Source organism: Taudactylus pleione, unplaced genomic scaffold (genome assembly GCF_031769625.1).
Source record: "Taudactylus pleione unplaced genomic scaffold, aTauple2 ptg000015l, whole genome shotgun sequence".
NCBI classification, from domain to species: Eukaryota; Metazoa; Chordata; class Amphibia; order Anura; family Myobatrachidae; genus Taudactylus; species Taudactylus pleione.
The window spans coordinates 37,878,176-37,891,325 of NW_028284417.1; the positions used below are offsets into that span (position 1 = coordinate 37,878,176).

The window sequence follows — 13,150 nt, forward strand, 5'->3', positions numbered from 1 at the left end:
TAATAGTTTATTTTACAGCATCTTCACCTGGTGAACGGCAGCCTCTAAGCTCTTTTCCATGGCCGCCACCGCCCCAGGGCTTCGTCATCTTCACCTGCAGGGGCCATGCCACCAGGGCTTTGGTATCTTCACCTGGCAGGCGCCAACCCGCCAGAGCTTCGGCATCTTCCCCTGGGGAATGGCGGCTTTTAAGCCTTGTGTGATTGCAGCCCACCCAGGGCTTTGGCGTCTACATCTGGCGGGCACCAACCTGCCAGGGCTTCGGCGTCTTCGTCTGAGGAGTGGCAACCAATTAGCTCTATTGGAATGCTGCACCCTCCCCCATAGCTTCTGGTGTCCTCTTCACCTAGTGGTTGGCAGCCTTTTGCATGGCCACCACCCACTTACACCTAGTGGTTGGCAGCTTTTGCATGGCCACCACCCACTACCTCTTCCGGTGTCTTCTTTCTTTAGGAGCTCTTCATGGCTCCCTCCCAGCCGTCGGATTGCCATGCTGCTGCCTTATATAAGCCAGCCAAGGGGGCGGGTCGATGTCGCGAGCCGTGATTGGTCCAGACATGATTCAGGGAAAAGTTACTAAGGAATAATAGGATCAACGAACAGGGATCTTTGCAATGATCTTTAATCTGTCAATTGCCAAATGTATTGCCCCAAAATGTTTCAAATCAAAAAATATTACCCCTGTCCCCAAAAATGATAAGGCTAAAGTACCAAATGATTATAAGCACGGGTGTGCCAAGAAGTGCATTACAGTATAAGTCCTTTGTTGTCTTCTCTGTTTACTTATGATTGTGCACCAATGTCTAGTTCTGTTAAAATGATCAAATTTGCAGATGACATTGTTGTCAGAATGATTAGTAGTGAAGAGACAGTGTACAGAAATGAAGTTTTTCTGTTAGCAGAATGGAATGGTGACGTTGGTTACACACTTGTTGATATATTGTTCATGTATACATAGGGGGAGGGGCCCTAGATTAGACACCCTAAGCATAATGGTCCTGATTCAGACCCGCTCACTACCGGAGGCAGCTCGCAGGTCTGAAGGGTGTTTTATTTTATTTTTTTGACCGGCCTTCTGGCCGCTCGCTAAGCTGTGGGTGACCACCCACAGCTTTAGCGAGCGGCCAGGTAATGGTCGCGACCATCGGGGCTTGCGACAAGACCCTTGTGGTAAGTTCTCGTCTGCCGCAAGCCCCAGTGAGCTTCCGGCTCTAATAGAGCGGGAAGCTCACCACTGACATCACTCGTGATGTCAGTGGGGCCGCCCCCAAACAGCAGGCTTTCCTTTGGGAACTCATCCGTTTGTTCAGCCACCCCCGACCCACCTACCAAATGGGGCGAGCTGTCGATCAACATCGACAGCCGCCCCTTTTGGATGCGAGCGTTGGAGCGAGTGATTTCTCACTCAGTCCGGGGCTCGCGCATAGCGCTTCCGAGCGGGTCTGAATCAGGCTCAATATGAGGTGCTACCTGCTGAGACTTGTAATGCTGCAAGCAGAAAATCAGAAACAAAGGCAAGTGCACACTCCCTGTCTGATGGAGGTCACCTGGATATGGTGGGCAAGCCCATAATTATGGCCATCATTTGCTAAGAACCTCTTGGATGCAATTTAGCAGAAGTATTATTAGATTTAGCATAGTTAGAGTGTGCACTTGCATGTTTCTGATATTGTTCATGTATGTAAACAACATTATTCACAGACATATCGGGTCAGCCTTGCAGCACAGCCGATGCCGATATAACTGAAAGATGCCGATACATCTGAAAGACATATTATATATATAGTTATACCTACATTTGTGTCACTCACAAATGTTGTTTTGTTTAATACATCCTATTTTTTCACTTACATCTGCTGAAGAGTATTTAGAGCAGTGGTCGGGGAACAGGGGTCAATTACCCCACATGGGGTAAAAATTAAATTACTGGGGATAATGGACGGACAGCCGGACATGCATATGAATCACTCTATGCATGCCCGGATGTCCGTCCATTACCCCCGGCTGTGCCGCAGGGAGGCTCTAAGCCGGACGCCCGCTGAGATGTTATTACCATGTTCCTTCCTTGCAGCGCCGCGTTAGCCGGAGGCTGGAGTTCTCTTCTGAACTCCAGCTTCCGCCTCTCTCCATGCGCACTATGGGAGAGACGTCATGACGTCTCTCCCATAGTTCTGATGAGCAGCCGGGCAGACAGGACGGCGGCGGATGCAGGAGCGGGGATTAAGGTAAGTGTTTTTTTGTACAAGCGGCACTACAGGGGCGTTATATGGGGGCACTGCTACAGGGGCATTATATGGGGGCACTACTACAGGGGCATAACTATGGGTGCACTACTACAGGGGTATAACTATGGGGGCACTACTACATGGGCATAAATATGGGGGCACTACTACAGGGGCATTATATGGGGGCACTACTACAGGGGTATAACTATGGGGGCACTACTACATGGGCATAAATATGGGGGCACTACTCAAGGGGCATAACTATGGAGGCACTACTATATGATTTCTTTCCTTTCAAATCAAGGGGGTAACGTCTGCGTATCTAAATATATTTTGGGGTAAAAGGTAAAAAAGTTCCCTGACCCCTGATTTAGAGCATCTTAGGTGTTACATAGTGTCTGGCGACCATTATCATCCACAACATATATAAATATATATAGTTTTTATAAAGGTTGCAAGACCGAAACTTTGAATACTGACACAGCTTGTCGTCTATTCATGAACATTACATTGGAGTGCCGCCTATATCCCATTGTACATTGGAGTACTGGGTTTCTCTGGAGGGCACCTGGGCAAGTATTAATATATATATATATATATATATATATACAGTATATATATCCAGGAGAGTGTCTGCACTCACATCCTCATCATAGGCAGCTTGTTGGGGTGCTCCCTCTGGAGCAGAGATCTGATCCAGAATAATACAGTCAATAGGTAGGAAAAGTGGTACTCATCAGAGCATTTCAACAGGCAAAAGTTGATTTATTGCTTACATATGTCGACGTTTCGGTCAGACATGACCTTTATCAAGACCACCACCAGGGCAACAATCTTGCAAAAAACAGCACATGTCTAAAAAACAGCATATGTGGATTTGCTGCAAAGAAAAACCTTCTTCCCTCAAAACAGTGAATTGAGCACGTGTTTCCACACTTAACTCACAGTTCTTTTTGCCCATTTTTGACTAACTGGAGCTTTCAGGAAACTTGTTGACAATTTGGAATGTAAGAGAGCAGCACAATCACACATTGATAATGTTTGATTATTTCCGATCACTTCGCGCTCACACCAGGGCCGGATTAACAATGGGACGGATGGAGCTGCAGCTCCAGGTTGTGACAGGAAAAAAATGTTTTCCTGTCACAGACTGCCAGCAGCCATCCTCCGGCTCCAGCACTCTCACCTGAGACCTGAACTCCCTTGCAGATCCGTGCAGGCAGTGTGGTGGCCGCTCCTCCCTTCAGCTCTCTCCATATTCGGGGTCCTGACTGAGCCTGTCACTCACACTCACAAGCTCCGCCCCCCAGACTACACTATTCATAAGTTTGGACCGGCACTCTCCACAATTATTGTTCCTTGCTCTGGTGCCCTCTGGAACTTAATCCACAGCTAAACAATACAAACAAGCAGCGGCACTCAGAGGCACATGAAAGTTCAAAAATCAGCACACACTTTTGTCAAGGTGCAATCCACATCTGGATGCCGCCGAGTCCCCGGCTAGTGACGCCATCAACTCCGCCACGTCCGGTAGTCATGGCAACCATGACGCCGGGCGGGCTAGAGGAACATTCAAAAATAAATTCACATTAGAAAAAAAAGAGATCCACCACCTCACCAGGAGCGTGCTCAATATAAAAATATAGAGCCTTCATTCCCCTATGTGCATAGGAACAAGAAAGCACAGGCATGGAAACAGCATATGCAGATAGGGTAGAATCGCATGTAAACCAGGTGCCTGATAGATTACATCAAAGGGCACTGACAAGTGTAATTATTGTACAATAATTTACAATTGTCAGTGCCCTTTGTGTAATCTATCAGGCACCTGGTTTACAGGCGATTCTACCCTATCTGCATATGCTATTTCCATGCCTATGTTTTTTTTGTTCATATTATATACAGTACCAGTCAAAAGTTTGGACACACCTGGTTTTTGTTTACTTAAATTAATTTTCAACATAGTAGATTAATACTGAAGACATCAAAACTATGAAAGAACACACATGGAATTATGTTGTAAACAAAAAAAGTGTTAAACAAATCAAAATATGTTTTATATTTTAGATTCCTCAAAGTAGCCCCCTTTTGCATGGATGACAGCTTTGCACACTCTTGGCATTCTCTCAATAAGCTTCATGAGTGAGTCTCCTTGAATGGTTTTGAATTAACAGGTGTGTATTGTCAAGAGTCAATCTGTGGAATTACTTGCCTTCTTAATGTGTTTGAGACGATCAGTTGTGTTGTGCAGGGGTAGGGTTAGTACACAGTGGACACCACTATTTGACTACTGTTGTAGTCCATATTATGGCACCAACCACTCAACTCAGTAAAGAGAAAGACAGTCCATCATTACTTTAAGACATGAGGGTCAGTCGATACGGAAAATTTCAAGAACTTTGAATGTATCCTCAAGTGCAGTTGCAAAAACCATCAAACGCTATGATGAAACTGGCTCTCATGAGGACCGCCCCAGGAAAGGAAGACCAAGAGTACTTCTGCTGTAGAGGATAAGTTCATTAGAGTTACCAGCCTCAGAAACAGCTACTTAACAGTACTTCAGATTAGAGACCACATAAAGGACCTCATTCAGAGTCGGTCGCAAGTGCCGATGTGCTCGTAACCGACTCGATGGTTAGTCCTGCGCACGCGCAGCGGCCGCACTGCGCGTGTGCAAGCCCCGGAGCGACATAGAAACTCTCTGGAGCTCGCTACCAAAGGGGCGGCTGTCGATGTTGATCGACAACTGCCCCTGTTTGGTAGGCGGGCCGGGGGGGGGGGTGGTTTCCAAAATGGAGGCGTTCCTTTATGAACGCCTACCGTTTTGTGGGCTTCCTGTTCCATTAGAGCAGAAAGCTCTTTATGAACGCCTACCGTTTTGTGAGCTTCCTGCTCCCAGGGAGGGGCTTACGAGTGCCCAGACCCAACCTTAGGGTCTGGTCATAAGCCCCAATGGTCGCGATGGTGATCACCATCGCGACCATCAACCTGGTCGGTCGTTAAGCTGTGGGTGGTAACCCACAGCTTAACGATCGACAAGGAGGCAGTCGTTCAGGATGCAAGCGGCCGCCCTGATTCAGAGCGACCGCTTGCAACTAGCGACCGCCTCTGAATGAGGTCCAAAGTCTTCACAGAGTTCAAGTAGCAGACAAACCTCAACTTCAACTGTTCAGAGGAGACTGCGTGAATCAGGACTTCATGGTCGTATTGCTGCGAAGAATCCACTACTGAGGATGAACAACAAGAAGAAGAGAATTGTTTGGGCCAAGAAACACAAGAATTGGAAATTAGACCAGTGGAAATCTAAACTTTGGTCTGATGAGTCCAAATTTGAGATTTTTGGTTCCAACCGCCGTGTCTTTGTGAGACGCAGAGAAGGTGAGCGGATGGCTTCTGCATTTGTGGTTCCCACTGTGAAGCATGGAGGAGGAGGTGTGATGGTGTGGGGGTGCTTTGTTGGTGACACTGTTGGTGATTTATTAAAAATTCAATGTACACTTAACTAGCATGGCTACCACAGCATTCTGCAGCGCCATACCATCCCATCTGGTTTGCGCTTACTGGGACCATCATTTGTTTTTCAACTAGACAATGACCCCAAACACACCTCCAGGCTATGTAAGGACTACTTGACCAAGAAGGAAAGTGATGGAGTGCTGCGTCAGATGACCTGGCCTCCACAATCACCCGACCTAAACCCAACTGAGCTGGTTTGGGATGAGTTGGACCGCAGAGTGAAGGAAAAGCAGCCAACAAGTGCTCAGTACCTCTGGGAACTCCTTCAAGACTGTTGGAAAACCATTCCAGGAGACTACCTCATGAAGCTGAGTGAGAGAATGCCAAGAGTGTGCAATGCGGTCATCCAATTAAAAGGGGGCTACTTTGAGGAATCTAAAATAAAGCTGTCATCCAAGCAAAAGGGGGTTACTTTGAGGAATCTAAAATATAAAACATATTTTGATTTGTTTAACACTTTTTTGTTTACAACATAATTCCATGTGTGTTATTTCATAGTTTTGATGTCTTCAGTATTAATCTACTATGTTGAATATAATTTAAATAAACAAAAACCATCGAATGAGAAGGTGTATCCAAACTCTTGACTGGTACTGTATAATATATATATATATATATATATATATATATATATACATACACATATATATATATATATATATATATATATACATACACATATATATATATATATATATATACACACATATATATATATACACACATATATATATATAATGGCACAGATACACGGATTCAAACACCTTGAAGAATCTGTGTATCTGTGCCTTTGACTTACTTGCGGTCAGCCGCCATGCTGACAGGGAGAGAGCACCAGGTATCATGTGTATAAAAGCACATATATAACAGTAAAGTAAGTCAGGAAATTGTATTTAAATGATAGCAACTACAGAGTAATATGGCATGAAATTTATGCACATAAACCAGTATGCTTCACATAAGGACAGTACTGCCCATTTGTTTGCATGAAGAGTGTAACTACTGGGTGGCACTCAACGCAGGAAATTGTATTTAAATGATAGCAACTACAGAGTAATATGGCATGAAAGTATGCACATTAACCAGTATGCTTCACCTAAGGACAGTACTGCCCATTTGTTTGCATGAAGAGTGTAACTACTGGGTGGCACTCGAGGCAGGAAATTGTATTTAAATGATAGCAACTACAGAGTAATATGGCATGAAAGTATGCACATAAACCAGTATGCTTCACCTAAGGACAGTACTGCCCATTTGTTTGCATGAAGAGTGCAACAGATAAAGTAACTTTATACAACCTCTTCAGTTTTTGCTTAAACACACCACTTCTGTTTTTATTCTTGAGTCTGTATGGTTTATTTTTTGTCAAAGTAATGCTGCAATGTGCTTCAGTTTTACAAATATCTTATTTTATGTGCATGCATGCAGCTGAATGCACTGTAAGATGTCATGAAATGGGCATTACAAGTGAGTATTGTTTTGACAAAGATAGATAAAATAACTAGCAAAACTCATGCTACTTCACTGAAACAACAGAATATAGACACAGATGATCAATCAGTACAAATATGTACGAATGCTGCCAATCTCTACAGGTAAAATAAAAGTACAACGCTACAGAATTCAAACAGATTAATTTCAAAGCAGATATTATCCCCCAAAAATGTATGTAATTCAAAGGAATATAAAATATATAACAGAAAATGTATTCCTCTTAAGCTGGATACACACCAGATATATCTGCAGAACAAGTGATTCAAAGTTAATTACCATAGCTTCATTATTGTGGGACTCATTTCCAGAGAAAGGGGAAGAGTGTACTTTTTATGATATCCATACGTCTTCTCGCGCACAATGCCAACACTACGTGTTAAGCTACAGTACAACCTTTTTAGTTTAGTTTATAAAGCCATCAATTGTGAGGAAACAGACAACAGAGCAAACACTGAAGCACATCCAGAAACACTGTTTTCTTTCATCATTAAAATAAACCCTCTGCACTGTGAGACTTCTCCAAGAGTTACCTTGCAGCCACCCACTTCCAGAGTCCCAAGAGAACTGTGCTGTCCGTTAGGCTTGGTGACGTGATTCACGCTGAATTGCATCAGTGCAGCCCCTGCTTTACAATGATGGTAAACATTCAATGTATATCTGGGGGTGGGGCCTCTATGATGACACAATCATGTCCCCCACATTGCCTGGTCGCACCACTCTAGCCCGATTTGGCTGCCCCTTCCCACAGGGGACAGCCAGAAAATAAGTAATTATGGATCTGTGTAACAATACCTGTCCTTATCCAGTTGAAGTTAGAATGTCATAATAAAGACAAGTGAACTGGGGGAGAGATTAATGACAAAGGAGAAAGTGGTATGTTTAGTGGAGTCAGGATGGGACATATATAACCACCACCACTTAGTACAACTGAAAAAACAAAACAAAACAAAAAGATCTGAATGTGTGTTCTCAGCTAGAAATTCAGATCGCTTGCATGAGGTACCAGTAATGAAGTATGACAATGTGGGCATCTAATGGCACTGTAGACATTGGACCTCTTTCAGAGCCGCTCGCAAAATGTGAGTGCTCACTCTGAATGAGGGCGGCCGCTTCCATTTTCTGAGCCAGATTCCTGGCCGCTCGAGCGATCAGGATGATGGTCGCGATGGCCAAGACCATTGCAACCATCGGGGCTTGCGATGAGACCCTTGAGGTAGGGTCTCGGCTGCCGCAAGCACCAGACAGCTTTCGCCTCTAATAGAGCCTCAATCTCTCCCACTGACATCACTGGTGACGTCAGTGGGGCCGCCCACAAACGCCTCCGTTAGTGAAGCCACCCCCCGCCACGCCTAAAAAATGGGGCGAGCTGTCGATCAACATCGACAGCCGCCCCTTTTGTAGTGAGCCCCAGAGCGAGAGAATTTCTCTCTAGCTCCGGGGCTTGCGCACGCGCAGAGCGGTCACTGCGCACGCACAGCCAAACATCGACCCGCTCGTGAGCGCTCAAGTGCTGGCAAGCGGGTCTGAATGAGGTCCATTGTCCTCTACAAATAATCTATCTAGCCTTCACTAAATAGAAACTCCTGATCATTTATTCATATGTCCAATTTACCAAGCTAATCATTGAGACATGGCACTGGCTGGTGTTTCTGCTACAATACATTACATGTAGGATAAAAACAGTAACTGGAGGATGTGCAACAGTTCAGAGATTTGGACAGTCAGTTCATAGCATTCAAACTTTCTTTGACAGGAGTCACTGCTTCCCAACAATTCAAAAAAAAAAAAAAAAAAAAGTTACAGTAAAAGTATTTCTATTCTTGATGTTGCATTTTTCCAACACTCATACTTGCAGAACTCTTCTAAGTGAGAAATCATTTTCTGTGTTCATTCATATACCATATGTTTTAGATGGCCCCAGTATGGTTGATTTTGAGACATTTCAGATCATTGTCTTGCTGAAAGTAGCCAACTGCTTCTCAGCACCAGTATTTTTACTGGCTCTAATGGCCCCCATACATCAACAGGCAATTCAGTTTGCACATGTTTGTGTAAAAAATTGGCAATGTATGGGGTTCACCGACCAACGATTCCGACCAAAAAGTAATGTGAATTGATGAACCAGGTTGTCAAATATGTTGAATTTCACAGGCCAATCAAGCTATAGATGTAGTGTATGGTAACAATTAGTAAAATGCAGACAGTTACTAGTATTGTACTAGTTAAATGGGCACTTTCATGATTCACAGATCTGACCTTTGATGACAATGATTTGCAAATAACTGTAAAATGACAGTAATGTATATGGGCCAGGGCATATCGGTGCATTGGAGAATAGTTAAATTGGGGGAAAACGCAGAATCTGTGAATCTTTCTATATGGGCCCATTAGAAAGTGCCTTTTAGGATTTGATGACATTTAGCTGAATCCATTCACTGTATCACTGGCTGACACAAAGCCCCGAACTATAATTTACCTACCTTCATGTTTAACTTTCAGCCCTTATCGCGGCAGCCGCCAAGATGTTAACCCATAGCTCCAGGTACTTATGCTGAAATCTATGGGTAACACACATTAACGGCAGATTTACCGCCGAGGAAAAGGGGCTTTAATTGAGTAGCCTTGGGTGTAAAAGTCCAAGACTATCACCCTTTTCCCCACATGGTAAATGAATGAGGCTAATTGAATCGGCCCTATGTATGATTAGTAGATGTTTTGTATAAGGCAAACTGTACTATGTTCAAGTGATCCTTTAACACTAACATTTTGATGTTGCATGAATGAGAACAAAATATGACCTAAAAAAGTACAGGTCATTAAACGATCAATATTGACTAATTTAAGGCCTGAACGTGCCTAAAATCTGTACAAAGCAGTCTTAAAATGCATAAAAACTAGGGGTGTGCACCGGCCACTTTTCGTGTTTTGTGTTTTGGTTTTGGATCTGGATCTTTCTTCGTGTTTTGGATCTGGATTGGTTTTGCCAAAACCACCCTTCCGTGTTTTGGGTTCTGGGTTTTGTGTTTTGGATCTGTATTTTTTTGAAAAAAAGCATAAAAACAGCTAAAATCACAGAATTTGTAGGTTTTTCTGCTCCTATGCTATTATTAACCTCAATAACCTTAATTTCCACTCATTTCCAGTCTATTCTGAACACCTCACACCTCACAATAGTGTTTTTATATCCAAAAGGTTGCACCGAGGTAGCTGGATGACTATGCTAAGCGACACGAGTGGGCGGCACAAACACGTGACCCATCTAGGCGTGAAACTGCAGTGGCAGACAGGATTGCAGTTTGAAAAACTAGGCCCCAAACTGTACATAATGCAAAGAAAAAAAAGAGGTGCAAGATGGAATTGTCCTTGGGCCATCCCACCCACCCTTACGTTGTATAAACAGGACATGCACACTTTAACAAACCAATCATTTCAGCGCCAGGGTCTGCCACACAACTGTGGCTGAAATGATTGGTTCGTTTGGGCCCCCACAAAACAAGCTGGCAATTAATGTGTCCCTGCACAAACTGGCTCTACGGAGGCAAGATGTCATCCTCATCCTCCTCATCCACCGATTCCTCACCCTCTTCAGTGTGTACATCCTCATCCTCACAAAGTATTAACTCGTCCCCACTTGAATCCACCACCACAGGTCCCTCTGTACCTTCTGGAGGCTGGTCTCCCTGGAAGAGCTGATAATTCATTTTGATGAACATCATCTTCTCCACATTCTGTGGAAGCAACCTCCTACACCTTTCGCTGACAAGGTTCCCGGCTGCACTAAACACTCTTTCGGAGTACACACTGGAGGGGGGGCAACTCAGGTAAAATAGAGCCAGTTTGTACAGGGGCCTCCAAATTGCCTCTTTTTCCTGCCAGTACAGGTATGGACTGTCTGACATGCCTACTTGGATGCTGTCACCGATGTAATCCTCCACCATTCTGTCAATGGTGACAGTATCATATGCAGTGACAGTAGACATGTCAGAAATTGTTGCCAGGTCCTTCAGTCCGGACCAGATGTCCAAACTTGGTCCTGCCTGCCCTGCATCACTGCCAGCGGGTTGCTTAGGATACCTAAGTTTTTTCCTGGCAGCCCCAGTTGCGGGAGAAAATGAAGAAGGAGCTGTTGACGTGTCACGTTCTGCTTCAGCTGACAGTGTTTTCACCAGCAGGTCTTTGCACCTCTGCAGGCTTGTGTCGGCCGGAAAGAGAGACACCACATAGGCTTTAAACCTAGGATCGAGCACGGTGGCCAAAATGTAGTGGTCTGATTTCAACAGATTGACCACCCTGGAATCCTGGCAAAGCGAATGAAGGGCTTCATCCACAAGTCCCACATGCCGAGCGGAATCGCTCCGTCTTAGCTCCTCCTTCACTTTCTCCAGCTGCTTCTGCAAAACCTGATGAGGGGAATGACCTGACTCAAGCTGGCAGTGTCTGAACTGACTTCACGTGTGGCAAGTTCGAAGGGCTGGAGAACCTTGCACAACACGGAAATCATTCTCCACTGCGCTTGAGTCAGGTGCATACCCATAGGTGGATGTATAGGCTTGAATGGCCTTTTGCTGCTCCTCCATCCTCTGAAGCATATAGAGGGTTGAGTTCCACCGCGTCACAACCTCTTGCTTCAGGTAATGGCGGGGCAGGTTCAAGACTGTTTGCTGGCGCTCCAGTCTTCGGCATGCAGTCGCTGAATGGCGAAAGTGGCCACAAATTTTTCGGGCCACCCAAAGCGTCTCCTGCACGCCCCTGTCGCTTTTCAGAAAATTCAGCACCACCAAGTTTATTGTGTGAGCAAAACATGGGACGTGCTGGAATTTGCCCAGATGTAATGCCCGCACAATATTGGTGGCGTTGTCAGATATCACAAATCCCCAGGAGAGTCTAAGTGGGGTAAGCCACTGGGCGATGATTTCCCTCAGTTTCTCTAAGAGGTTGTCGGCGGTGTGCCTCTTACTGAAACCGGTGATACACAGCGTAGCCTGCCTTGTAACGAGCTGGCGTTTCTGAGATGCTGCTACTGGTGACGCTGCTGCTGTTGCTGCGTAAGGTGATACATCTACCCAGTGGGCTGTCACAGTCATATAGTCCTTAAGTCTGTCCTGTTCCACTTGTCCACATGTCCGTGGTTAAGTGGACATTGTGTACAACGGCATTTTTCAGGACACTGAGGACACTTTTTCTGACGTTTCTGTACAGTCTCAGTATCGCCTGCCTAGTGAAGTGGAATCTAGACGGGATTTGGAACCGGGGACACACTACCTCCATCAATTGTCTAAATCCCACTGCACTAATGGCGGATACCGGACGCACGTCTAACACCAACATAGCAGTCAAGGCCTCAGTTATACGTTTTGCTTCAGGATGACTGCTGTCGTACTTCATCCTCCTCGCTAAGGACTGTTGGAGCGTCAATTGTTTAGTAAAAGTAGTGGTGTTCCTACTTCCTCTCTGGGATGATGAACGACTCCCAGCAGCAGCAACAGCAGCAGCAGTAGGCGTAGCAATGCAGGATCCTCCGGAGGAATGCCGGATAGGAGAGTCAGTCATGCCAGTGACATGGCCTGCAGGACTACTTCCGATCCTGACTAAGGAGGAAATTGACGAGGAGGGAGTTGACGGTGTGGTTTGCAGGCGCTTGGATACAACAGGACAACGGGATTTAGGTGTCCCTGGACTGCTTACGGTCTTAGCCAAAGTTTCTGAACTTGGCAGTAACTTTTTATGAACGCGCTGCAGGTGCCGTATAAGGGAGGATGTTCCTAGGTGGTTGACATCCCTACCCCTACTTATTTCACCTTTACATATGGTACATATGGCAAGACAGTTGTTGTCCGGATTTGGATAGAAATATTGCCAGACCAAAGAGGTGGAATGTTTGGTCTTCTGCCCAGGCATGACCGTGATGGGCTTTT

General features: G+C 45.1%; 1 protein-coding gene across 2 annotated transcripts in view; it reads right to left on the reverse strand.

Moving 5' to 3' along the window:
• ASCC3 (activating signal cointegrator 1 complex subunit 3) overlaps positions 1 to 13,150 on the reverse strand; it is an 884,679-nt gene that overhangs the window by 484,554 nt on the left and 386,975 nt on the right. The window lies entirely within an intron of this gene.